The 27688-nt window shown below is 43.0% G+C and overlaps 1 long non-coding RNA gene across 1 annotated transcript; it reads left to right on the forward strand.

Annotated features, from left to right (window-relative positions):
* The first annotated feature begins 4264 nt into the window (after positions 1 to 4264).
* LOC122657734 lies at positions 4265 to 27688 on the forward strand. Its single transcript, XR_006332346.1, has 3 exons — positions 4265 to 4329; positions 26270 to 26277; positions 27677 to 27688. It is a non-coding gene; the product is annotated as an uncharacterized LOC122657734 (long non-coding RNA).

A 27688-nucleotide genomic window follows, 5' to 3' on the forward strand; every position in this document is an offset into this window, starting at 1 on the left:
AATATTGTCATTTCACATATAAACTGCATCAAATTCTGCATTAATAGTTTTCAACTTTTGAAAAAAAAAAAACTTTTTTCACACCTATATTAAATACAGTATTAATTATGAAAACAAAACAAATAGCCAAAAAGTAAGACTACAATCATATTATAACCAACCTTAGTTACAAGTTACAGTACAACATGATTTTCCCAAATTTTAAATAAATAAAAACACACATATTAATTAGGAAATCATATCATGAATCTCTCTCTCTCTCTAATGGATTTAAGTTACCGGCCTTCTTCATTTCATGACTCAATTTGAAGAGCATCTTCAAGTTTTTATTGGGGTGACTCACCTGAACAGAAGAAAATTCATTGGATGTCTTGGGAAAGATTGTGCAGGCCAAAATCAAAGGGAGGGATTGGTTTTAAGGATACAAAATTGCAGAATTTTGCTCTTCTTGCAAAGGCAGCGTGGCGCTTATGGTCCTCACCCAACTCTTATTGAGCACATTTTATAAAGTCTATTTACTTTCCACATGCTGATTTTTTGAAAGCAAAGCTGGGTAATCGTCCCTCTTGGGGTTGGAGAAGCTAGTTGGTAGGCAGGCGAGTTCTTAAATAGGGTTTGATGTGGAAGATTGGAGATGGTGCGAGTGTCAATATATGGGTGGACCGGTGGATGCCCTGGTGCAATCTCAGGCTGGTTTCGGAATTGATAGACCCAGTGAACCGGACATGAAATACAAACCTCTTGCACCGATTTTTTCAGCCAGGAGATATTGATGGAATCCTAAAGATTAAACTCAACTTATTTGTAAGTGAGGATTCGCTTGTGTGGGGTGCCTCTTGGAATAGGGAGTTCACGGTTAAGTCAGCCTATTGCCTGCTTGTTAAGAAAGAAGTGGAGAAAATTTGGGCAAGAGCTTCCTCCTCAAGTTCTCATGCTTGGGATCGTGTTCTTGAGCATATTTGGAAGCGCATTTGGGAGATTCAAGCACTGCCAAAAATCAAGAGTTTTTTCTGGAGAGCATGCAATGATGCGCTTGCTACAGGTGCAGGCTTAGTTTCTCGACGGTTGTAGGTTGATCCATCATGTGTAAGATGTGGTGCACAGTTGGAAACTAGTGACCATTTAATTCTTGATTGCCCTTTTGCAAGAAGTGTTTGGTTTGGGTGCTCTTTATAGTACAATCCTCTACTGAACCCAAGTCTTACAGAGTGGATTGGTAGCTGGGATGCATGGTTTCTAGCCGATAAGTGCAGGGCTAGAGAGTCTCTTGCTAGAGCTTCTTTTATTGGCTGGTATCTGTGGAGAGTCAGAAATGAGCTTGTAATCAACGGGAAGAGCTGGATCCCCACTGATCTCATTTCTCTGGCTGAGAATGCCTACATCGAGTTCATTGGAGCTACAGGAACACCTACTGGAGTTAGAAGCGTTAATGGTAGGGGTGTAAGAAGCTCCATTCCTAAGTGGATTCCACCTCCTATTGGAGAAGTTAAGGTGAACTGTGATGTAGCTTTGAACTTGGGGAGTTCATGAGGGGGCTTGGGCATTGTACTTAGAGACCTATTGCGTCAAGAAATCATTTGGGTCCCTTCAAGTGTCGTTACCTGCAAAAGGGCTAAGAGGTGACAAAGGAGAACCGGTGTGGTTCTGGCCTAGGACTCTCCGATGCCAAAGTCAGATCTTTCTGAGCAAATAGATGAGTGAATAGAACTCAAGATAGATCGATGGGGTAGAATACCTTTCCTTTTATAGCATGGGGGGTGGCGATGTAGAGAGTCCTAGTAGATGTGAAATGTCTTTGATAGTCGGTAGAGTCCTTGAATAGCAAGGTTTTCTCTTGGTAGGTCATCTTCCTGATAGATGTTGTATCCTGATAGACTTGGTGTCTTGGATGGATAGATTGTGGATAAGTTCTAGGTGTTTGAGTCCATTGTGGGTTCGTTGACTGATAGGCGGTGGCCCAGAGTCCTGGAGGTAGTGTACGTCTTGCAGTCAGAGGCGGCGGTGCTCTAATCTTATCTGCAGTGTTTCAAGCACACCTGTCCACATGCACAGGGGTCCGAGCCTAAGGGAAGTTCGCCCAAAAAAGGGGGTTCGCTCAAGGGGAGCTCACCCAAGGGGAGTTCGCCAAGGGGAGTTCGCCCAAGGGAGAGCTCGCCCAAGGGGGAGTTCGCCCAAGGGGAACTCACCCAAGGGGAGTTCGCCCAAGGGGGAGCTCGCCCAAGGGGGAGTTCGCCCAAAAGGGGGAGCTCACCCAAGGGGAGTTCGCTCAAGAGGAGTTCGCCTAGGGGTGTTCACCCTGCCCCCTGGTCTCGCCACATGGCGGTCTGCGATTGGTTTGCCTTATTTGGGGTTCATCAAGACCATACGGGTTCTTTGAAGAAGGCAGTTTCAATCCCCACCAGACTCGGTTCGGTGCAAGGGGAGACCCTCGCAATCAGGTATGCGTAAAGTGTTGCTTTGGATGAAGGGTTCAGCAAGCTTCAGGTGGAAACCGATAACAAGACTGCGATTGAGCTCATTCAAAGTATTGATAGGTCACCCCCAACGGAAGTGGTGGATGTTCTCTCGGATATCCAGAGGCTCGCTGCGCTCTTTTCCTCTATTAGTTTTTCATGGATTCCAAGGGATCTAAATATTGTTGCAAGTACCCTGGCTAGGAAGGCACTGCCTCTTGTGTGTGAGACAGAGTGGCCATTTTCCATTCCCTGGCTTCATGATTTATGTATGAATGAGGTCATTGGTGGTACACACCCTGGAAATCAGTAAATTTCCTCTTTACCAAAAAAGTATTGGTTTCGGTATCAGCCGTATCGATATCGGAACCAATACATCCAATACAGATAGTTTTCTCAAAATAAATACCAATACCAAACCTTTTTTTTTACATTTTTATCCCTCATCCATAGGGTTTCAGAAATGGGGATCCGTATCGGTGTTGCTGATACCAAACCGATACCTAAAACATGGTCTCACTTGGGATCCGAATTGAATTGAAGGCTATGCTTATGTATTTCTCTACCATCCATTTTAGAGGTAGAGAATGAATGAATCGTTATCCTCTCCCGTTATTGCACGGTGCAGTAATGCATCGTGCGGCGGCTGCAGAGCCTTGTGAACCATGTGGGGCCCACTGTGACACATGGCCTCTACAGCGTCGCACGATGCATTACTGCACCGTGCAATAACACGAGAGGATAAAAACTCAAGAATGAATGGTTTTTGTCCCTTTTCCAGGGAGGGTGGCTTATCAATATGGGGTGTTGGTTAATTTCTAATTGGTTAAAGATGAGTTGGGGAGTTAATTTTTTCTTAGATTAGGAGACGTATTTGGCTCATAATTATCCACAGTTTAAAGTGTTTGTTGGGAATTGAAGGATTTGTGTTTTCCTTTAGTCATGGTGATAATTTTTATCCTGTCCTGTTCGCTGCCCGAATAGGACCGTCCTGTCCGCTGCCTGAAGAGGACCATCCTGTCCCCTCATATGGGGTGCAAAATGACAACTTAACCTCCCTCAGGTAGTGTGTTCGGGCAGGGGGTTAGGTCATCATTTCGCGCCCCCATGTGAGAGGACAGAACGGTCCTATTCGGACAGCGAACAGGAGACGATAACGATTCGTCATGGTGATCCATTTATCGCAGCCGATTCAGATGTGTGGTTATCGATCAGAAGGATATTTTGAAGAACATGCTAAAACCCTTTAGGGATTTGTGAACCCTAAACCTAGGATGATGTGATGAACATTCCAGCCGAGGAAAACTCTCTTTTATTATTATTATTTTTTGAAAACACCCTTCATGATGGTTGGCTTTTGTTACCATTTACTACATTTCGATCTTTAAGGGGAAAATTATCTTCTCCAGTTCCTGCCCTGGCCAGTTCCCTAGGTAGGGGTAGGGTGGTCATTGCACCCCCTTATTAGGGGGACTGGGCAACTAGGCCAGGCAGGGAACTGGAGGGGATAAATAAATGTGTGTTTCATCATCTTAACTTTTCTCCTTTAATTGTTGTCTAAGCAATTAATAGATGGGTTTCTGAGTTAAGATGTCTTGCATTGCCATCTCTTCATGCTAACAGTCATTCCGGGGCTCAGGGCATATGTCTCTAATTGAATACCCGAACATTTCATTTAGGGATCAACCAATTTTAATTTGTGATGGATTTTATGATCCTAGCACATCCACAGCTGGGTGGGCTACTGTTGTTTTATTAATTTAACTCCACATTTCATTGTGTTGTGGTGAATTATGGTATTTGTGGCCATGTGTTATCATCGAAAGCCAGAAGCATCATGCAAGGTTTGCAATAAGTGTTGGACCAAGGTTCCAAAGTTTAGAAAATTTATATTCGATCCATGTTCAAATCCATTTAGGAGAATCCGTATTCAAAAAATAACTCTGCAAAAACTATCCAAATCCATCCAAAAGACCAATTGGATATTTTCTGTGGATACGAATATGATAATGTCACTATCCGACCGAAATTGATCCGATTATGTACATCTTCAATTAATAGCTTTCAATTTGAAAAACAAAAAAAAAAACTTTTACTCATACTTGCATTAAATACAATATTAAATAATTTTTAGAAACAAAACAACTGGCAAAAATAGTAAGATTACAATCTTATTGTAACCAACCTTAGTTATATACCAAACCTCCTTTTTTCATACCAAAACTTATTTTTTAATTTTTATCCTTCATCCATAGGGCTTCGGATATCCGTATCGGTGTTGCCCATACCAAACTGATACCTGATCGATCTCTTAATTAGGTGGAGGCCATGTACCTACCAGTTTTATGTCGTGGTACTTAGCGTTTACAAGATGAACACCATCAAGTCCAACAACAACAGTGCAGTCATCATAATAAACGTCTGCATGAGAAGCTACGTAAACACCATTTCTGTCATACCAGAAATCACTATAAAAAAGAGTGGTACCCCATAAATTATCAGCGAAAACCCATGAATATTCCTGATTGAAATCCAATGCCTTCTCTACCAGATCATCGTCTTTTGATTCACATTGCAAATGCAATTTCTTTCCTGGACCTTACTTGTTCTGCACTCTTGCAGTTCCTTTCATACCATAAACCAAAGGTGACGAATACTCCATCATCACACCAACAATAGTGATAAGAATGGGAATGATACTCACAGTAAAACCACCCATTCTCATCATCATTCTAATTGTTGTACGTCTTGTATCTTCTTCTTCTTCTCCCCAAAGCCTACTTAAATAGAATATTTTAATTAAGGCTGTGCTTTTATGTATTTGTCTACCATCCATTTTAGAGGTAGAGAATGAACATAGGGGCACGTGTTGGTTAATTTTTTGGTTAAAGAAGAGTTGGGAGTTAGGTTTTTTTTTTTTTTTTTTGTTTTGTTTTGTTTTTCTTAGATTAGGAGACGTATTTGGCTGATCATAATCCATGGTTTAAAGTGTTTGTTTATGTTATCGGATATAATGGGAGATATCCAACCCATACGTCTCTCATATCTTTTTATCCATATTTAGTTTGTTTTAGTTTCCTTCTTTATGTAAATCTCTTTATCACATTCCCTATGTCAATGGGATTGTATCTCTGTAATTCCTATTTATTTGTTACTGTAATCTCAATCAATACATAAGCAATTTCACTCAAATTACAATTCTTACATGGTATCAGTTTATTGAACGCTTCCAGCCTTCTGCAATTTTTTTCAAGCTCGTCTCCATCATGCCTGATGACTCAGTTCCCAGTGCTGAATCCTCCGGCGTCTCCAGCCCGATTGATCCCTCTTCTCCCATTTATCTTCACCCAACTGCTAATCCAGGCACCATTCTTGTTTCCACTCCTTTGGATGGTGATAATTATTAGACCTGGCGTTGCGCTATGCGCATGGCATTATATGCCAAAAACAAGGTGATGTTCGTGGATGGTTCGCTCCCCATACCGACATCGCCTGCCTCCGCTGTCCAAGCCTGGGAAGCTGCAATTTTATGGTTCTCTCTTGGATATTGCATGTTCTTTGTCCTACGCTCTCTGATAGCGTCATTTATGCCAACACGGCATCTTCCGTCTGGACTGATCTTGAAGAGCACTTCTCGCGCAGTAATGCTCCACACATTTTTCACCTCAAGAGATCCATCTCCACCATCCGACAAGGGACGGATTCTCTTGCTGTTTACTTCACCCGATTGAAGGTTCTCTGGGATGAATTGACTACGTACGTCGCTGCTCCTTCTTACTCTTGTGGCGCTCAAGCCACTCTTCATTCAGCCGGCCAACAAGAGTGTGTGTATCAGTTTTTGATGGGTTTATCCGATGGTTACGCGGCAATCCGCTCTCATATACTCTCCATTGAACCTCTCCCTAATGTCAACCGTAGCTACCATCTTGTGCTTCAAGAAGAACAGCAGTGTGCCCTTACTATCGCGCCGGTTCCTGACACTGCTGCCATGCTCGTCTCTCCCGATCAGCGCTCCTCGCCTACTACTGCCGCTACTGCTCCGCGCCATCGCCCTTGGTGCGATCACTGCAAGGTTCATGGACATGTCCGTGGTACCTGTTTTCAGCTTCATGGTTATCCCCCTGGTTATCAGCAGAGCCCAAGACATTCTTCCTCGTCTCGCAACCATGATGCATCTGCTGTGCCTACTTCCCAGCACCTACTGCACCACCTGCTGCCCAAGCTGCTACAGCAGTGCCAAGCACTCCTACTGCCCAGGTGCTCACTCCGTCTCAGGTCCAGCAACTTCTTGGTCTTTTAGGCACCAATGCCTCTCTTCCCAGCGCCAATCTCGCAGGTACAGCGACTAGTTTTTCCGTTTCAGGTATGCATTCGTCTTCTTGGATCTTGGACAGTGGGGCATCGGATCATATGACCTCTTCCCTTGCCAGTTTGGATAATTACCACCCCATCCCTTCGGCCTCTTCGGTTTGTCTCCCTACCGGCCAGACTTCACCCATTACCCATCTTGGCGATAAGCACCTCAGTCCATCTCTTTTGTTTTAACTAATGTTCATCATGTTCCCGCTTTTCAGTTTAATTTAATTTCCATTAGCAAACTGACTTCTTCTTTGAACTGTGCTGTCATATTTTTTCCTACATTCTGTGTCTTCCAGGACCTGATTACGAGGAGGCTGATTGGGGGGGGGGGGGGGACATTGCGTGATGGTCTCTACTATTTTACACCTCCACCACCCACTCCATTGTTGGCTCTCCCTGGTGCTCGTGACATTGATTCCCACCTTTGGCACCAGCGTCTCGGGCACCCGTCATCAGATCGTCTTTCACATGTGGCTCCTTTGGTTTCTCCACATGTTAGTTCTTTTTATTACCCCTTCCCCCTGTGATGTTTGTCATTTATCATGTCAAACTTGTCTCCCTTTTCCTTTAAGTACTAATCACAGCACTACCCCTTTTGCTTTGGTACATTGTGATATCTGGGGTGGGTATCGCACCCCCTCATTGACTGGTGCACATAATTTCTTGACACTGGTAGATGATTTTTCTCGTAGCGTTTGGGTATACCTTATGCATCACAAATCTGAAGTATTTCATTTATTTACTGGTTTTTATCACATGGTGCAAACTCAATTTAATTATCAAATTAAATCTCTCCGCACGGACAATGGTTTAGAATTTTTTCCATACCCATGCGCCGTTTTTATACCACTCACAGCATTCTCCATCAGCATTCTTGTGTTGGCACTCCCCAACAAAATGGAGCCGCCAAACACAAGCATCGCCACCTCCTCGAGGTCACCCGTGCCCTCCTGTTTCAGGCCCACCTTCCTCTTCGTTTTTGGGGGGATTGCGTTTTGCACGCTGCCTACCTAATTAATCGCCTACCCACCCCTAATCTTGGTGGGCATGAATTGCTTTTCAACCAAGTGCCCTCTTATGACCACCTGCACGTTTTTGGCTCCTTGTGTTATGCCACAACCATGACCCCGGCCGCCACAAATTTGATGCCTGGGCTCATCGTTGCTTATTTCTTGGTTTCCCATTTGGTCAAAAAGGGTATCGCTTGTATAACCTCCACACTCACCATGTGTTTATATCCCGTGATGTAACTTTCCACGAGTCCATATTTTCATTCGCCGCCACCTCCAATGAACCTTCGCGAACGGTGCTGCCCCTTCCCATTCCTGACCTAATCCTTGACCATATTTCCATATTTCAGTTCCTGACATTGTTACCCCCCCTCACCTCCTTCCCGTCCTCTCTCACTATCCTCCCCTCCCTCTAGTGTCCCTTCACCACCTCCTCCACCGCCTCCACACCCCCTTCGTCGCTCTTCCCATCCTCACACCAAACCCATTCGCCTTCGTGACTACAATTGCACTACGGCCTCTGCGTTAGTTCCAACAACCGTCACGCCTCCTCCATCAGGTACCACCCCTTACCTCTCCTTTACTTTATTTCTTATGACACATTATCTCCATCTCATTTTGCTTTTATTTCTGCCTTGTCTACTGACCATGAACCTAGCACTTTTATAGAGGCATCCCTCCACCCCTACTGGCATAAGGCCATGGAAGCCGAGCTTCATGCTCTGGAACAGAATCAAACTTGGTCAGTTTGCCCCCATCCTGCCGGGAAGAAGCCCATTGGCTGCAAATGGGTATATATAATTAAGCGACATGCAGACGGTAGCATTGAACGTTATAAGGCCCGCATAGTTGCTAAGGGTTATACTCAACAGGAATGACTTGATTATACTGATGTATTTGCCCTTGTTGCAAAATTGGTCACTGTTCGCAATCTTCTTACAGTTGCCGCCGTACGTGGTTGGCATCTTCATCAATTGGATGTCAACAACACCTTTCTCCATGGCACGCTTCACGAGGAGGTCTATATGCATCTTCCCCCCGGATATGCGAAGAAGGGGGAGACTCATGTATGCCGGCTCCAGAAATCATTATATGGCCTTAAGTAGGCTTCTCGCAATTGGTTTGCCACCTTGACTAAGTCTCTTCTTGAGGCCGGTTACAAGCAGTCCAAGGTCGATTATTCTCTATTTGTTTGCTCCGCTGTGACCTCTTACACAGCTGTTCTTATCAAACCCTGCTCCTGACTGGCTGGATTTTTGAATGAAGGAAAGGAACCTCTGCCCAGGCAGCCGGGAACACTGTGGAGTATCACTCCAGTGACAAGGGTTGATGAAGAAATCATGTGTGGATCATCCCACATACCTACCAGAAGATGAGTAGCTAACCCCTGCAGCCGCACAGCTCATAGCTTGATGTATGGCCTGGATCCCAAGTAATTTCTCTCCTCCCCAAGTATTATGGGACCCACCTTGTAAAAATGCGTGAAAAACCTCTGTAAGGCATGTGGGGACAATGCCCTGACCAATGGTTAAGCCCCAGTGCAAACCCCACTGAATTTCAGCTTGCTGGAATTCTTTGGGCGATGCACTGGGCGATGCAGACAAGTCCCAGTGACATCGCCCAGTAAATGAAACAGCACATTTTTAATTATATTTAACTGTGGGGACACCCAATATGGACATGAACACCCTCCACAGATAGAGGGGAGTCTAAGGGACCACCTCATACTCGTAGTTCACTGTGGACTCCACCAGTGAGCCCAGAATCACCCAGAATCAGTTTAAAAATACATTTCCAAAAGGGACCTTCACAAGCAAACAAGCCTCAGTGAGGGCTGAGCCTATAAATTGGTGGCCTTGGGCTCATTTTAGAGCCCTTGGCACTGTTGGTACCTTGAGGAGAGAAAGGAGAGAAAGAAGAGAGAAAGACAAGGAAGAAGGATAAGGAAGAAGGAAGAAGGAGGAGGAGGGAACCAAGGCTGCCACCCTGCTCAGCTGGAATCGAGCACTTCAGCCCTGTTCAGGTATAGAATTATGCCTGCATACCTGCTGCTTTCATTTCTCCTCTGTGGTTGATGTGTTTCTGCTCCCTGGGCAGCCCAGAACAGCTCCAGATCTACCATGTAGGCCTTGTGCATGGAAGATCTATGAATTTTATTTTTGATTTAATAGGCTATTGTACTGTTCTTTGGGCCAAATTTTGGCTATGCTCTGCTGCACTGCCAGATGCCCTGTTATTTGTCTAGTTGGAACCCTGGGTGCAGGCTTGGGCTGTAGAGACCAAACCCTAAGTGGTTGCAGCCTTGAACCACTGTTTTGCATCCAATTCCAGCCTTACATGTGGCTGAAATTGAAATTCAAGCTTGGGAAAAACCCTGTGACACTATTCACTGGGCTGTCTGGGCAGCCATTGACAGCCTGATAGTGGACCTAATGGAAAATCCATCTGGACCAAGATGTAGACCATCCCTGGGGCTACCTGACCCCCCTAACATGCATGGGGATCAGTGTTGAGCACTGCCTGCAAGCCCAACCTTGGAAACTCAGCCCTGCATCGATTTGCATCCTCTGGGCGATGCACCCAGCGCCCAGTGAAGGAAAGCCTGCTGTTTTTGCATACAAACCTGGGGGATCTCACCCAATGGTCGTGGGACAGTGTGGGAAGGTTGGAAAATGACCAAAAGCCCTTCCCCACATCTGTTTTTTATTAAGGAATGCCTTGGAACCCTGGTGGGCCCCGCAGGTGAAAGAAACCATGTTGTGATTGGTCCTACAGCACAAACAAGCTGTGGATAGCACTATAGACCTGATCTGACCTAGGGTCAGGTATGATCACTGATAATGACCATTTTACCCCTGTGCCATAGACTCTGGCCATTGTATCAGGACATGAGCCTAAGGCCCAGTGCAGGGCCCAGTGATTCCAAGTGAGACCAACTAAACACCGGGTCAACCCAATAAGTTTAGGTTAACCCTAGGACTAGCAGAGACAGCTTGAAAACCTAACATGACAACTTCTGATTTATATCTAGGACTTGATGTCGCGCTCAAGGTCAACAATCAGACAGCTGTTGGAACTGAGTTTGTAACCGAATTCCAAGAGCCGAACACAGGTGAGTGAATGATATTATCATATGTGCGTGTGTAATTATGATGTTGTGCCGGCAATTAAAATTAGTAATTATGAATGTTGTGATATTTACTTCTGTTCAAACTACTCAAATTACTGCATAATGACTGTCTGTTGATCAACACTGTGAATTCTTGTATGATGAATATATATGCTAGACTAGATGCCGTAGTCGGCTTGGAAATGAGGCTTGTGGTAGCCCATAGTATGGGATGCGGTTGACACCACCTGACTCATACATTGCCATATAGACATGGGGTTAGAGTTTCATCACCCGTGCTACGCACCCTTGCCAACAGGGGTTTAGGTGTTGGATGCCTGTGAGGGTGACCATATATGTATATGATATGTGTATATGAGGAAAAGAAAAGAAATGAAATGAAAAGAAATATGCTTACACCGGAATGATGATTTTGAATTATATGCCAGGCTATGAGCCAGAAAAGAAAAGAAATGAGAAATGTGATGGATTACCCTACAGGTTAATCGCAGAGGGCTGGTCGGGCTGACCTTAGTGAATGAATGCGGGAGTTGATCAATCCTCTCTGACAACTCAATGGGCATATCGCAGGAAGGGGTTAGAAGCCCACACTAGGGATACATGTATTGGGGATTGTAGTAGCACAGACCTGACTTAGTTGTATTGTTAGGTGGCTAATAAATAATCTAGACTTGCATATTATGTAGGTTCATGTGGACTATGAATTGTGATTGCATGTGCATACATGATGATATGATTTGCTCACGAACTCAATGGGGCTCACACTCTGTTATACAATATTTTTCTTAGATGATTTTGTAGATCGATGCCACTGTGGCATGGAGGATTATCACGAGGAGGAGAATCCTGGTTGTTACGATGAAGTTGGTGTGGACCCCGACGGAGGTCATACCGATCCTACGTACATTCTCGGTGGTTGTTGATGAGGACCATTGAAGAGTGCACGTGGTGCTTTTTGGCTTAGGGACTCCTTTTTGAGTTGTCAGGAGTTTATCCCCGTTCTGACTATGGTTCTGTTGTAGTTTTACTTTCTTTTCTTTTTGGGGTTGAGTTAGCTCACCCTGTATACATTATGCAAGTATTAGCTCTAGTTCTATTTCTGTCAGCTTTGCTTTTAGTTTGTGGGTTGTTGGGAAATGTACAAACTTACCTATGTATATATTATCATCATTTCCCCGTATCACTATGCTTCCATTTATAATTGTTATTTGTCGTCTTCTGCACCACTCTGATCTTGCCTATGGTAAAGTGATGGTTGTGGCTCCATGAATGTAAACACTGCTTCTAGATCCGTGGGATTTCACAGATTGCCGTTATGCAATCCGGGTCACCTACCTAATCCTCCCATGGGTGGTTTGGCGTGTGACAGTTTTGTTGTACGTTGATGACATTATTATTACTGGCTCTAATCAGCAGGTTATTCAGGTTATCATCAGTTTCTTACAGGATCAGTTTTGCCTCAAGGACCTACGTCGTCTCAAATATTTCCTTGGCATTGAGGTTGCCCTCAGCAAAACTGGTATATTCCTCAGCCAAATAAAATACACACTCGACATTCTATCCGACTCCGGTCTTCTTGGTGCCAAACCAGTCAGCTTTCCTATGGACCCGAGTGTTCGGTTGAGTACCGATATGGGGGATGTGCTTAGTGATCCTTCTCCTTATCAACGGTTAATTGGTCACCTTATTTATTTGATTATCACCCGCCTGGATATTTCCTATGCAGTCAACACGCTCATCCAGTTCATGCACTCTCCTTGTCAGGCTCATATGGATGCTGCCTTACGCATCCTCTGCTATCTGAAGTCCTCTCCATGTGTTGGTATCCTCCTTTCGGCCTCCAGTTCTCTCACCCTTGCGGCTTTTTGTGACTCTAATTGGGCTGCCTGGCCCACGACTCGTCGCTCCGTCACAAGTTATATCACATTTTTGGGTGGTAGGCCCCTCTCATGGAAATCCAAGAAGCAGTCGACCATTTCTCGCTCGTCGGTCGAGGCTGAATACAGGTCCATGGCAGCCGCCACCTGTGAGTTGGTCTGGCTCCGCACTTTGTTACTTGATCTTGGCATTTCGGTTTCCTCTTCCATGCGCCTTTACTATGATAGTCAGGCTGCTCTTCACATTGCTGCCAACCCCGTGTTTCATGAGCGGACGAAACACATTGAGATTGATTGCCATGTTGTCCGTGAACGCATCCAGTCAGGTTGCCTCTCCACTCATCATGTTCCTTCCCGCATGCAGCTTGCGGACCTCCTTACCAAGCCACTTGGTTGCGATACATTTCAGTTCTTAAAGTCTAAATTGGGCGTTCATGACATTCACGCTCCAACTTGAGGGGGAGTGTTATCGGATATAATGGGAGATATCCAACCCATACGTCTCTCATATCTTTTTATCCATATTTAGTTTGTTTTAGTTTCCTTCTTTATGTAAATCTCTTTATCACAATCCCTATGTCAATGGGATTGTATCTCTGTAATTCCTATTTATTTGTTACTGTAATCTCAATCAATACACAAGCAATTTCATTCAAATTACAATTCTTACAGTTTAGGAAGGACCTGAGTTTTCCTTCAGCCATGGTGAATGCGAATCCATTCACCGCTGGCACAATTATTGGGAGAATATTATGTAGAACATGCTAAAACCCTATAGGGATTTGTGAACACTAGCCCTAGGATGAGGAAAAGTCTATTTTATTATTATTATTATTACTATTTTTATTACTACGAAAAGATCTCTACCGTTAAATGATGCCTCTACCCCTTGGGTAGAAATCCTCAGACGTGATCCTCCATTGGCCCAGACGCTTGTGCAGAGACCATATGACCAAGTAGAGATCTCTTGCCCTTTATTATGTTTTCAAAAAACCCGGCATGATGATTGACTGTTGTTACCATTTACTGCATATGGATCTTTTAAGGATAAATGTGTGTTTCATCATGCTAACAGTCATTTTGGGACTGTGGGTATATGTCTCTAACTGAATGCCTGGACATTTCTTTAAGGGATCAACTATTTTTAATTTGTGATGGATGCTATGATCCGCTAACACATCCACAGCTGGTTGGGCTATTGTTGTTTTATTAATTTGACTCCACATTTCATTGTGTTGTGGTGAATTATGGTATTTGTGGGTATGTGTTGGGTCACCGAAGGTCAGAAGCATCATGCAAGGTTTGCAATAAGTGTTGGATCAAGCTTCCGAAGAGTAGAGATGTGGGAGAGTGATGAAAAGTTGTCGCATGGATTGCTACAAGTAAAGAAGGATGACCATGGGAATTGTTTGAGGTCCCTTTAGACATTTCATCAATAATGTTGTTGTTGTTGTTCCACACTTCGCCATCATTAATTTAATATTGTTAAATGCATGTAGACACCCGACCCTGAGAAACTCGATGGGGAATGGATTTTATTCATGAGGTACCAAACACTGAATGCATGTGACACGCGTTTGGTGTCACTCGAGCTCATTCAACTTTGACACACCCATTTTAGAGTTGAATGACGCAAGGCGTTTTAGCTAGCTAGTTTCATTTTGGAGTGGGCTGACCCTGATTAAAGTTTGACCCAAAATTTTGAACCCCATGATTTGGGTTCCAAATGGCCAAATTGGATGATTCAAAGAGAAGTTTACTACATATTTCAAATACTTTTATTTGGTATGAAAATCAAGGACTGTACTAGTCCACAATAATTAGACTGAAATGAAGTCTTTTCCCGATTAAGAGGCAAATAAGCTTGTTGTTATACTAAACTTTAGTATGATGAAATAATATATTACTTGGACATTCGGGTGGACTCTAAGGTCAAATTGCAACATTCCACCATATAAAATATAATTCACCCTTTAAGGGCATTTTTGTTATTTTACTTGAATAATCTTCTACATTGTCAAGACCGTGGCAGGTAAACCACTAATTCTAAAAACAGAACTTCCCCCAATCCTAAAAAGTCACTCATCATCGTCAGGACACTCTCCGAGGGTGACAAAATGAGGTACCTATAGCCAATAAAACAAATGTTAGTTCAAAATCATCAAATGCAAGATAGGATTTTGAAAATGGAGACCAATTTTGTGTTTTTCAACCTTGGGTATGATCCATCTGGAGGATTCAGATTGGTACATCACTGCTTGGATTGGTCCTCTTGGACACTATTGCAGATGTACAAGTCATCCTACAAGCTCCATCAGATCCAAATAAAAATGTAAATGAATAAGAAATCTCGATCCGGCCATGATATAGAGGATGATGTTTCACAGAGAATTAAAATAGGACAGATGAAGTGGAGAGGTGCATTCGGAGTATTGCATGATTGACGTATTTCTTTAAAACTTAAAAGGAAAATTTTATAGGATAGTCATATGATCGACTATGATGTATGGTGTGGAATGTTGCATACTTAAGAAGCATTACGTAGATAAACTCAGTGTAGAGGAGAGGAGGATGCTGATATAAATGTGCAGCAAAACTAGGAATGATAAAGTAAGGCATGGTCATATTGGAGTAGATTTGAGAGTAGCTCCTAGCCTCCTATACAGGATTAAGATACGAGACAATCATTTGATGTGGCATGGTCATGTTCAACAGATGCCTTTGGATGCTCCAGTACGGAGGAGTGATTTGATTCAGATTGAATTAAAAAATTAAAAAAGCCAGAAGCAAACCTAAAATGACCCTAAGAGAAATGGTGAAGAAAGACATGCATAGATTAGGCTTTATATCAAACATGACTTCGCATAGAACTAATAGGAGGGTAAGGATCCATATAACTAATTAACCCCATTTAGTTGGGATAAGGCTAAGTTGTTGTTTGGATCCAAATTTGGCAAACACCGTAGGATGACATATACAACTAAAATAGGGTTTAGGAAAGGTTGATCCAAGTAGTGATGCTCCAAATCGTCATACGATATAAATTTATCCATATTGGAAGATTCAATTGGCCAAGAGAAGTCTAATTTATTCGGATCCAATGGACCTTGTAGGATGACTTATGCATCTAGAATATGGTCCAAGAAAGCTCATACAAGTGCTGATGTACCAATCTCGATGCTTCAAAATGAGTTTTGTCAATACAATTTGTCCATTTTAGAATATTCGATTGAATAGAAAGTCATTTGATTAGCTAGGATGCGTATACAATTGAAATAGGTTATAGGAAGATATCATCTTTTAAGTAGTGATGCACCAATTTAGATGCTCTAGGTGGGTCATACCATAGTAATTCATTCATATTAGATGATCTCCGATCAATTCAGAAATGGAATCGAACTAGACTCAGCTGGATCTAACTCAGAAACTGATTCCTTATATTAAAACTAGGGTTGCAACAAGGTCGGATTGGGTCGGGCCTTTTAAAACCCAGCCTGATCCTGAGTCGTTTTAGCTAGGCCCAGGCCCGACTCAGCCCTGACTCAGGGCCAAAAAAATCCAACCTTGATTCACCCTCAGGGTTCTGTCGGGCTAACCCTGATTGGTCCTGACCATGGGGGGAAAGGGAATGCATGGGCTGGACTCAGCCTGAGGTCTCAATCTTGACTCAGCACTGGAAATTCCCAACCTTGATCCACTCTCAGACCAAAGTATCTCAACCCAGGCCCTGTTCGAACTTAGGACAGGCTCTGACCATTAAGGCCAAACTTGAAACCCTAATCAAGACCCTATTTAATTCCATAGTTTTGGTGAGTCTACACTCTCACTCTATGAGGAGTTTTTTTTTTTTTTTTTTTAATGTTTTGAAAATAATAAAAATTTGTTTCATTAATTAAGGTTAATGAAACAAGACGTATATCTTTCTACCCAAGAAACCTCATAAACTTTTACGGTAAATTTTGATTCTTAGTCTCAAAGAAATAATATTAGTATATTACCCCTAAATCTTTGTCTTCGCACCCACTTTGAAATACATCCAAATTCAAAGCCAATTAACTAGCGGAGTGGGAATATTGAATTTGACTATAGCTATACAAAAAGGGTCTCCTTGCTTATCAAACACTATTTCTTGGGCTATATCGGAGATATACACTAAATCCTTAATACAATACCAGCCAAGAAGATTTAGTTGAAGATGGAAGAATATCAGTGATGTGTGGATTGGAGCACCATACTTTTTTAAGCTTCAACCCTATTGCGTCAAGAAATCGTCGAGCGGTCCTGCGAGTGCCGTCACCTGCAAGTGGACCAAGGGGTCAACAGAGAGAACTGGTGTGGTTCTGGCCTAGGGCTCTTCGATGCCAAAGTTAGATCTCCTGAGCAAACAGATGAATAGTGATTATTCAATATGACTTTTGATGTCCCCTAATGGGGTTGTGTACCTTGCCTTTTATAGTAGTGTATGGCGGTGTGGAGAGTCCCAGTTTGATGGCAATTGTGTCGTTGAGTGGATAGAGGCCCTGGGTAACGGGGCTCTATCTCGATTGGCCATCTCCCCACGGGAGGGAGTGTCCTGGTGGTATCAAGATCCTTGGCGGATAGATACCCGCGTGTGGTGATGACGTCATTGGTGCTTGAATCCGTCTGGGTGACGTGACTTCTAAGCAGTGGCCTAGAGTCCTGGTGGTGACATGAGTCTGTAGTGACACGATTGGGTCATAGACGAGTGGCCCCAGTATCCGTGTACATCACGTCTACGTCCACGATGCCGTGCCTGGGTACAGGCCACGCTTGGGTGAGAGGCCGCGCCTGGGTGCAGGCCGCGCCTGGGAAAGAGGCCGCTCCTGGGTGTATGCCACGCCTGCGTGTAACAGCGCCTGGGTGAGGCCACGCCTAGGTGCAGGCCGCGCCTGGGTGAGGCCGCGCCTGGGTGTGGCCGCGTCTATGTGAGGCCACGCCTGGGTGCTGGCCGCCCCCCGGTAGGACCCCTGGTTGGTTCTCCATGGTTCTGGAGTGGGTCACTCTGTGACACGTGGCAGCCGCTGATTGGTCCGATGAATCTTGGATGTATCATTTGCCCCACACTCTCTCATGCCATAAAAGTAGTTGATGTGGTCATTAGGGTCAGTGGTACCACTGTAAAGTTCAAAGGTGGGTAGTCGAAACCTGGAAGGTAGCGTGGCTGACATGATCTCTGTCGAGAATGGGTGTTGTCCAGGTATGGAATGTGTCTCGCCTTTGGTCTGCTTCTTCAACCCTTCCAACTTCTCATCCAGGTCGCGGAGTCTTCGATTGAGCTCCTCATCCGGTGTTTGTCCCTCATGCCTGGCCGGACGTTCGCTGCGATGTCGTTCACGCTCTCACCTAGATGTCCCCTCCCGCCTTGAGTGTTGGCGGGATGGTGAATGGTCACGCCATGATGAACCCTGTCATGAAGGTGAGGGGCTTTCCTCTCTGTAGGTCCGACTTCGTCATGGTATGTGACCTTCTTCAAGTCATCCGTCGAACACAGACCTCCGAACCGATCTCTGCGGGCTAGGCACCCTCACCCTGGGTGTTGGTGCCCTCCCATGTTCTGACCGTGGTAAGAGGTCTCTTGTTGTCCTGGGACACTGGGAAGGCTCCCCCCGCTGCGGAGTAGGGGTTGCCCGTTGTGCAAGTCTCTCTGATCCCACGCCCCTGGGAGATGATCTCCTAGGGTTTGGCTCTTGTCGAGGTACAGACTCCACCCTTGCTGATGGCGATGTCCTTCGGTGGTGAGATGTCGCACGCTGTGTCAAGTATTCTCGAAAGAGTAGTTGTTCATCGAGGATCTGTCATTGCAAGTCGTTGATCTAACCCACAGTGGCTGGTGCATTGGGGTTAGGTATCACCTCCACCACCACATCATCTGCCTCATCATTGTTGGGCTCGTCGACCCAAAATTGGTCATTAAGGGGGATCTCTTCCTCCAGAGGGACATGGTCCTGGTCATTGGCTCTGCGACGAGAGCACTCTGGGGGTGGTGATCCATTCCTTGCTCTGTTGTTGGTGGTGGTAGTCTTCCTTCGTGCCATTGAATGTATATGGAAGTGAGCTAGTAGTTGTAATGGCTAGCGTCGTTCCCATAGACGGCGCCAATCTGTTGCGTCAAGAAATCGTCGAGCGGTCCTACGAGTGCCGTCACCTGCAAGTGGACCAAGGGGTCAACAGAGAGAACCGGTGTGGTTCCGACCTAGGGCTCTCCGATTCCAAAGTTAGATCTCCTGAGCAAATAGATGAATAGTAATTATTCAATATGAGTTTTGATGTCCCCTAATGGGGTTGTGTACCTTGCCTTTTATAGTAGTGTATGGCAGTGTGGAGAGTCCTAGCTTGATAGCGATTGTGCCGTTGAGTGGATAGAGGCCCTGGGTAACGGGGCTCTATCCCAATTGGCCATCTCCCCGTGGGAGGGAGTGTCCTGGTGGTATCAAGATCCTTGGCGGATAGATACCCACGTGTGGTGATGACATCATTGGTGCTTGAATCCGTCTGGGTGACGGGACTTCTAAGCGGTGGCCTGGAGTCCTGGTGGTGACATGAGTCTATAGTGACACAATTGGGTCATAGACGAGTGGCCCCGGTGTCCGTGTACATCACGTCTGCATCCACGATGCTGCACCTGGGTGAGAGGCCGTGCCTGGATGCGAGGCCGCGCCTGGGTGTAGGCCGCTCCTGGGTGTAGGCCGCGCCTGGGTGTAGGCTGGGCTTGGGTGTGGCCGCGCCTAGGTGAGACCACGCCTGGGTGCAGGCCGTGCTTGGGTGCTGGCCGCCCCCGGGTAGGACCCCCGGTTGGTTCTCCTTGTTTCTGGAGCTAGTCGCTCTGTGACGCGTGGCAGCCGCTGATTGGTCCGGCGAATCTTGGATGTATCAAACCCCATGCTAGCAGCATGGTCTAAGCTTGATCAAATACCAAAAATTTTGGGTCCCATATCATTGGTAGTACTTATATACCCTACAGCAAGAAAGGTGAATTTGCCATCTTTCAAAAAGATATAGGACCTTCCTGCCTGACTTAGTCCAGGTATGCTGTATCCTGCACAGAATAAAACAACAATATTGAGCACAGGTAAGGAAAAAGAAGTAGGTACTAAGAAATCCTCCACATTACGAGCAATTACATCTTGGGATGAAATTGAGGGGGGGGGATAATTTTAAGTCCACCAACCATTTGCATATATGTTTCATAATCCAAATTGGATCAGGCTTTCCTGACCCATTGACAACTTTGTTTCTAGTTGCCCAAATAAAGAAGCAAGTAATAATAAAGACACTGAAAAACCAGGTTAACGTTTGTTTATCTAGATGATGATTAAAGTAAAGTGTTACACAAAAATCTATCAGGCTTTCATAAGCCAAGAATTCGGATCTCAGGCCCAGAGGTCCGGCCACCCATATGTGTTCCACCCAATCACACGATAAAAACAAATGCCAGGAGGATTCGATACAATTTCCACATAGAGCACAAGAAGAGTCGATCTGAAGCCATTTTAGCTCTGATTGAAAGTCCTGCATTTAGCAAACGCCAGAAGAAGAGTTTAAATTTTGGATGAATTTTGAGTTTCCAAAAGAAATTCCAGCAAGATTTAATAAACAAATATTAAGACCACAATTAGGAGTGATTTCTCTAGCAGCCAATTTAGTACTGAGGATACCATTTTTGTGCCTAGTACACCACCATCTATCCTCTAAATTTGACATAACCATTTTTGTGCCTAGTACACCACCATCTATCCTCTAAATTTGACAAATTCATTAATTGAATTCAAGAATAGATAGGTGTAGGTAACATAGAATTAAGTAAATCAGAATTCCAGTTAGAACCCACTCTGAACCTGTCAATTTTTTCCGTACTTGTAGCAGAAGTGACAGGAGAGATGGAAAAGGAAGAGAGATTACCTGATAGAGAAGGGATCCATTTTTCAGTCCAGAAAAAAGTGGAATTACCATTTCCTACTTTTTTTATCACCATTTTTTCCAAGGATGGAATAACATGAGAGATACTATTCCAAGTCCAGGAACCTTTTCTCACGCGGGTTCTTTGATCAAAGAAAGATAATTTAGGAAAATATTTAGCTTTGAGGACTCGAGCCCAAAGCGAGGAAGGCTCAGTGATCAATCTCCACCCTAGCTTTATCAGTAAGGCCTTATTATGATGTTCAGCCTTACGAAACCCCAGTCCCCCTTTAGATTTGGGGGTGCACATTCTGTCCCAGGAAATGAGAGAAAGTTTTTTCTTATCTCCCCCAGCGTTGCCCAACCAGAAATTGCGGCAAATAGAGTCAATTCTGTACCCATCATAATGTAGTCTTCTAGAAAGTGTAGCAAAACAACTGGTCAAAAAGCTGGCCGGTCTCCTTCTAGTTGACTGTGAAGTATGAGACCTGTTTTTTTCTTCTTTTAACTTTCTTTCCCACTACTATTGGTGGAGGTATAATGTATTGTATTCAGAAGTGTAGTTGTAATAAAATCGTTTTCTCTAAATTTGAGAGACGTGTGAGGACGAGCAGTTGTAACCCTAATCTCTATTGACAACGAAGCAAATGTCATCTAACCGTATATGTAGACAATCTTATTGACTCATGTAAATCTTTATGTGTGAATATATGATTGTCGTGAAAGTTAAAGTTATAAAAGAGTCCAATCTCTTTCTCGCATCGTATTTCCTTTTCTTTTTCATTTTTTAAATTTTCATCTTTAAATGGATTGACATGTTGGGCTCAAACTAATAAGATACCTAGCTAGTCAATGTGGACAAAGAGCACTTGTACTACATAGGAGGAGGAACAAGAGCAATCATTGTCTTAGCCGTTGGCCCAGACTCTGTCGAAGTCCAGAGATCTCTCCCGCGATCCACCACCTTGAGGCCACCAACTCTGATTCCCTCATCTCGGGGCTTGTTTTGATTGACAGTCAGCCAGCTCCAACAAGAGATGGCAATCTTTCCTGTCTATATGTCATCCAACCACGATACACGGCCTGTAGGCAAACTAAATGGGAGCAACAAAGAGGAATTGAGGACGATGAGGACCTGGAGGAAGGCCTACAACGGCACCTTCATCTAGTGGTGGGTACACCAAGGAGACTATCAAAGTAAGCTTATCTTGACATAACAAAAGAAAGGGGAAAGTTTTATTTTACCTATGAGGAAGGTTCCATCAACAAATCTACCATCATAATTACCTCCCATAATTGTTAGAGATCCAAAATACCCTCACCATTTTCAGACACTTGTCCAAACACAATAATATATAGCTATCAATGAAGAAATTCCTCCTTCACTATGGCTTAAGAAAAATTCGATCGTCAAAGAGGAAAGATTTATGCCCCTAATGCATTGAGTCATACATACCGGACTTAAATTTCTTCATAGACGTCTATTAAATTGGGATGGTATTATTAATATTGTGACAAACAATTATATTTTTTTTTGTAGATTTTGGTTGACAAATGAATACAGCCTTGTCATTGTTACACAATTAATGAAGGCCCAAAGAATTTGATACCTCTTCTCACCTTTCTAAATTGCTCTTGACCTCTCTCTTTTCTTTTTCAAAACCTTATTGGTAGGCCCCTTTTCTATTAGATGATATCAAATTACATGAGGTTAGGATTACCTTGTTTATGATTATATAACCATTTAAGAAACCAAAATTATTCTCAACAAATATATATCAGTTGATGGGAGCTTGTTCCTTTGTTCTTTCCACACTCAAATAAAGAAATGGTGGGAAGGGGGGTCGGGGGGGGATTTTCTCAATGTAAATCTTTTCTTTTTAAAACCCACAATGGGGTACACAACGAGGACCCACGAGAGACCAGCAAGAGGCCTAATGGGTCCACTTATTTTTGGGTAAATCTAAACATAAGCAAAGCTATACCACAAAAATTAAAATTGTCTTGCATATGATTACATGGGCAAGTCCATGTAATTCAGGACCCCATAGCCATTTCATTTGTCATACAGCTCTAAATAAGTATGGGAACTGCCACGAAAGTGAGTCTAACATAACAATAACTTACAAAAATGCTTCTAGATTCCTTCCATACGAAATTTTATTGTTTTCATGAAAGTTTACAATTCAATCATTTCTCGTGCTTTCTTATTACTTATCGATGAATAGACATATTCCATTTAATATTCAATGAAAAATTCCTAAAATTCTAGTAGTATGAGATTTCTATGTATTACTAGCTTTGGACTAGAAACCGAAGATCTGGTAATGTGTAAACCCAACAAGTTGGATATAAATAATTTATAAAAAAAATTATCATGTTTTTACAATACAATTAGATGCAAAATATAGAGAACACTTTTCAACGCTATACAAAAGAAAAGCTTTTCCATGTTTTTACTTGCTGGATTAGGTCCAAATGTTCTTTTTAACCTGTCTATAAGGATGTGACTCCTTCATATTAAAAGATATACTTTAGTTTATAATTTTACAAAAAAATATAATATAAATTTATTTAAAATTTTAAATTACGAAAAAACTACAAATTTATACTTGTTGATGGAACTTATGAAAATCTTTAAAATACCAAAGTTTTTGTTTATGAAAATAAATATATAGTTTTTTTTTTTTTTGGTAGAAATAAATAAATAAATATATAGTTTACTAACATAAAAAGTGGGGTGAAAGTAGGAGAAAATCTCCTCTTTTAAAACTCATTCGCTTAGCTCAATGCAACAACTGCACAGTTGGTGAACTACCAACCTTCCATTTTTATGCTAGCAACAAGTAAATCTATCTTTTATAATTGCGAAAACTCATAAACAAAATAAAAAGTACAAGTATCTTTTATTATCGCAAAACTCATGGATAAAATAAAAAGTATCATTGTAAAAATTTAGGAATAAAATATAAATTAAAGATATCTTTTATCATTTCCAAAATTTATGGCACACAGCAACCTTCGGCGGAGTCTCCTTGGTCTGCATATTCCGGCGAAGGTGTTTCACCTTCGTCTCTAGATTGGTGGGTTGCAGAGCCTTTTTTTTCCCCTTGTTCTAATCGTCATTTTAGCTTATTAATGGTTCGATGTCTGTGATTGGTTTCTGAAATGGGTTTTGATGAACTGCCTTACTTTGTTCATAGACTCTGATTGGGCCATCAATTGAAATGACATGACACGTGCCATAGTCTCTCTCGATACAGACTTTTGGGTAGAGATATTAGAAGGAATATTAAAATAGACACATGTGCAGGGGCCTGTAAGGGAGGAGAGAGGGCGGGGGGGGAAGGGCAGCCGGAGCCGGGGAGGGGAGAGGGATGGGAAATTACAAAAAAAAAAAACACATACTAACATTGCAAATATAAAGAGTTGATGCGAAATTACAAAAAAAAAAAAAACACATAATAGCATTGCAAATATAAAGAGTTGACGCACATCGTCAACCTCAAAAAACACCACAATCAACATTGAACTCTATTCTTGGTTAGCCTAGGCTGTGGATAGGGTAAGATCTACATTCCCTAACCTCAGAGATACGTATTACAACATACCTAAATATCTAGGTTTAGTTTTGCATAGCATCAAACCACTTGGTTCGTACACGCACAGTATTAAGCACATAATATTAAATATCCTTGCACAAACCAATTTCAATTAGGCATAGGCATATTTATCTATCAATATTTATTCACATACAAAAAGAAAATTCTTAAATCCCCAAGCATTGGCTATACTCACTCCCTTAGATAGATTATTAGGTAATATTTGGATTTAATTAATTAATTAATTAATTGATAAATTTTAATTTTTTTTTATACATGCATATTTTATAAAAATTCATGTTTTTAGGTTTGTTGTGGTGTTTTTAGGTAAGATTCAAGTTCCCATAAGCTGTTATGCAAAAACAGCACAATTTTAATCTCTAGGCGATGTCTCTGGGCATTAGATGCATCGCCCAGATCGCCCAGAGAATCAGGGCTCAGATATAACAGTCCAAGAGGGCTCCATTTCATTCCATTTCTTCTCTAAACTCTTCTAAACACCTAGGGCAGGGCTTTGGAGCTTAGTGTGACCTTTTCCACACCAAATCCTTCCACTTTCACGGGTCCCCCGCAATTCTACGTAAGCCTAGGTAAGATTCTTTACCTATTTCCTTATGTTAGGTCACTCTCTTTGTTTCCATTGTTCTAGCCAGAGTTTTTTTCAATTTCTTTGCCCTAACAATTTCTTTTCTTCTCTCTTTTTGCAGCCTAATGTCTACTAGCCATAGAACGGCGAGGAAATCCGTAGCACGCAAAAGGTTATGGTCCGAGAGTGAGCATTCTTCTTCTTCTTCAGTGCCACCCACTTCTCCTAGGGATGATTCATCATCAGAGGAGCCGGAGTTCAATCGGTTTCTATTCTCTAGGTATGAGCATGCTAAGGATTGGGACAAGTTTAGGTCCCTAAAGATTGTAAATGGCCGGGTAGTATAGGTGGATGACTTCCATCAGTACAATTTGTTCACTAGGTTCAACATCCTAGGTTAGGCCTCTATGCTATCACCTACAGAACCATGTTATCCTAAGTTGGTTCGATACTTTTATTGTAACCTAGTGCCATCGAGGGCACGGGAGTTTGGATTGGAGAGCAGGGTCAAGGGGGTGAACATTAGACTGACCACTACCACCTTAACAGGGATCCTAGGGCTATCAGATACTGGGGAGAGGTGTTACTATAGGCCCAGGGTCGACATTTGTGATATGTTCTCTTTGGAGACCAGGAGGAGGGTCTTCAAAGCTTTGACTGGTTCTGAGAGTACTCCTAAATCTGAGGCTTCCTATAAGCCCAGTGCTCGTGTCATTAGTAGATGTGTCTCATATAACATCTACCCGAAGGGCGGAAACAGAGGCAGTATTTCTATGTTGAGAGCCTATATTACCTATTGCCTACTGGGAGCGGGCAAGGGGGGTCAAGTTATAAACCTCCCATATCTGTTACTTCAGACTATGTTATACTATACCCATAACCCTTTAGATGGGAACCTTCCATATGAGAAGTTCCTTACTTTGGTTTTCAGACACTTTGAGGTTCCCTGGGGTGGTGAGTATATAGAGAGAGACAGGTCTAAGCCCATCAACAAGACCTCGATCTTGAAGATGAAGGTACCAGGGGAGCTAGGGAGTGATCCTAAGTAGGGTGAGCAGATGGAGATGCATGGAGATGAGCAGCAGGGAGATGAGGAGCTAGGAGAGATGCAGGGTGATGAGGGCGACATCCAGGGTGGTGAGCATGGAGAGGAGAGTGACCTAGAGGGGGTTGGTACACAGTTCACGGATTTACCCCCATACGCAGCGACAGGTGCCACTAGCTCACAGGTGTCAGAGCCATCTAAGTGGTCACAGGTGATGTCTCAGTTCCAGGGCTTCAGCACTCAGCTCATTGATATGGCAACCAGGATGGATCGAGGCTTTTCATCTCTAGAGAGTAGAGTGGTATCTGTAGAGCAGCATCTAGACTTCTGGGATATCTTCTACCATGTTGACTCACGCCAGTCACAACATCCATCGAGTGACCTACCACCGACAGAGTAGTACTCCAGACAGTTCCTACATGTTCAACCTATCTTGACATTATGTAGTTCTAATTATTATCTCACCTCTTTTTTTTTTTATATAGTTTATGTATTTTCTTTTGGGTGTGGTGTATATATCCTTTTTTTCAGCTTATGTAAACTTGAAGGTAGTACCTTCAGTCAACTTCTTGTAGTGGCTGGGCCACAATTATCATTAACTTAATGTAATTATGCATATTGTCTTTTAATTACTTCTACCTTCCCTGTAGCTTTTACTTTACTACATGTTTTAATGTTAGTAGCTTATTATTCCAATTCTGCATCCCGTGAATGTAAGAAGAGCCTCACGCTCTGATACCAAGCTTTGTCACACCCCAAACTACCCCCTGGGAGGATTAGGTAGGTGACCCAAATTGCATAATGGCAATCCGCCAAACCCCACAGATCTAGAAGCAGTTATACATTCACGGTCCCACATTCATCACATTACCACAAGTAAGATCAGAGTGTTGCAGATAAACTACATTTATAATAACAAAGGAGAAAGTGTAGCGATACGGGAATGATGGTGATATATATATATATATATACATAAGTTCTGAAACATTCCCTAATACAACCCACAACTGAAAGTAAGACTGACATATACATAAGCAAAAGGAAAATACATATATATACAGGGTGAGATAACTCAACCCCCAAAAAGAAAAAGAAAAGACTACAACAGAAACAGAAACTGGGATAAACTGCTATCGAAAGCAAAAAGGAGTTCCCAAGACAAAAAGCATCAGAAGCACCCGTCACTGGTCTTCATCAATAACCACTGAGAACGCTCGCATCATTGGTACGACCTCCATCAGGGTTTACACCAATATCATCATAATAACTAGGGCTCTCCTCCTCGTAATGAGCCGCCATGCCACAACGGCATCCACCTACAGAATCATCTAGAAGAAAAACATATATAACAGAGTGTGAGCCCCACCGAGCTCGTAAGCGAAACATATCATCATGAATGCACATGCAACCACATTCCACATCATCCTACATGATATGCAAGTCCAGATTATTTAATAGCCACCTAATAATACAACTAAGTCTAGTTAGTGCTACTACAATCCCCAATACATGTATCCCTGGTGTGGGCTTGGTTACCCTTTCCCGCGATACATCCATTAAGTTGTCGGAGAGAACCAGCCGACTCCAACATCTCCCTACCCAGGTGATGAGCACATTTATGTGTGAAATTTTAGGGCATAAATTATACATTTTACCACATTGGACAGAGTTACTCAGTGCTTTCTTGTGCTTTTCAGGGTTTAGGTGAA

This window comes from Telopea speciosissima, chromosome 1 (genome assembly GCF_018873765.1).
Source record: "Telopea speciosissima isolate NSW1024214 ecotype Mountain lineage chromosome 1, Tspe_v1, whole genome shotgun sequence".
In the NCBI taxonomy this organism is placed as follows: domain Eukaryota; kingdom Viridiplantae; phylum Streptophyta; class Magnoliopsida; order Proteales; family Proteaceae; genus Telopea; species Telopea speciosissima.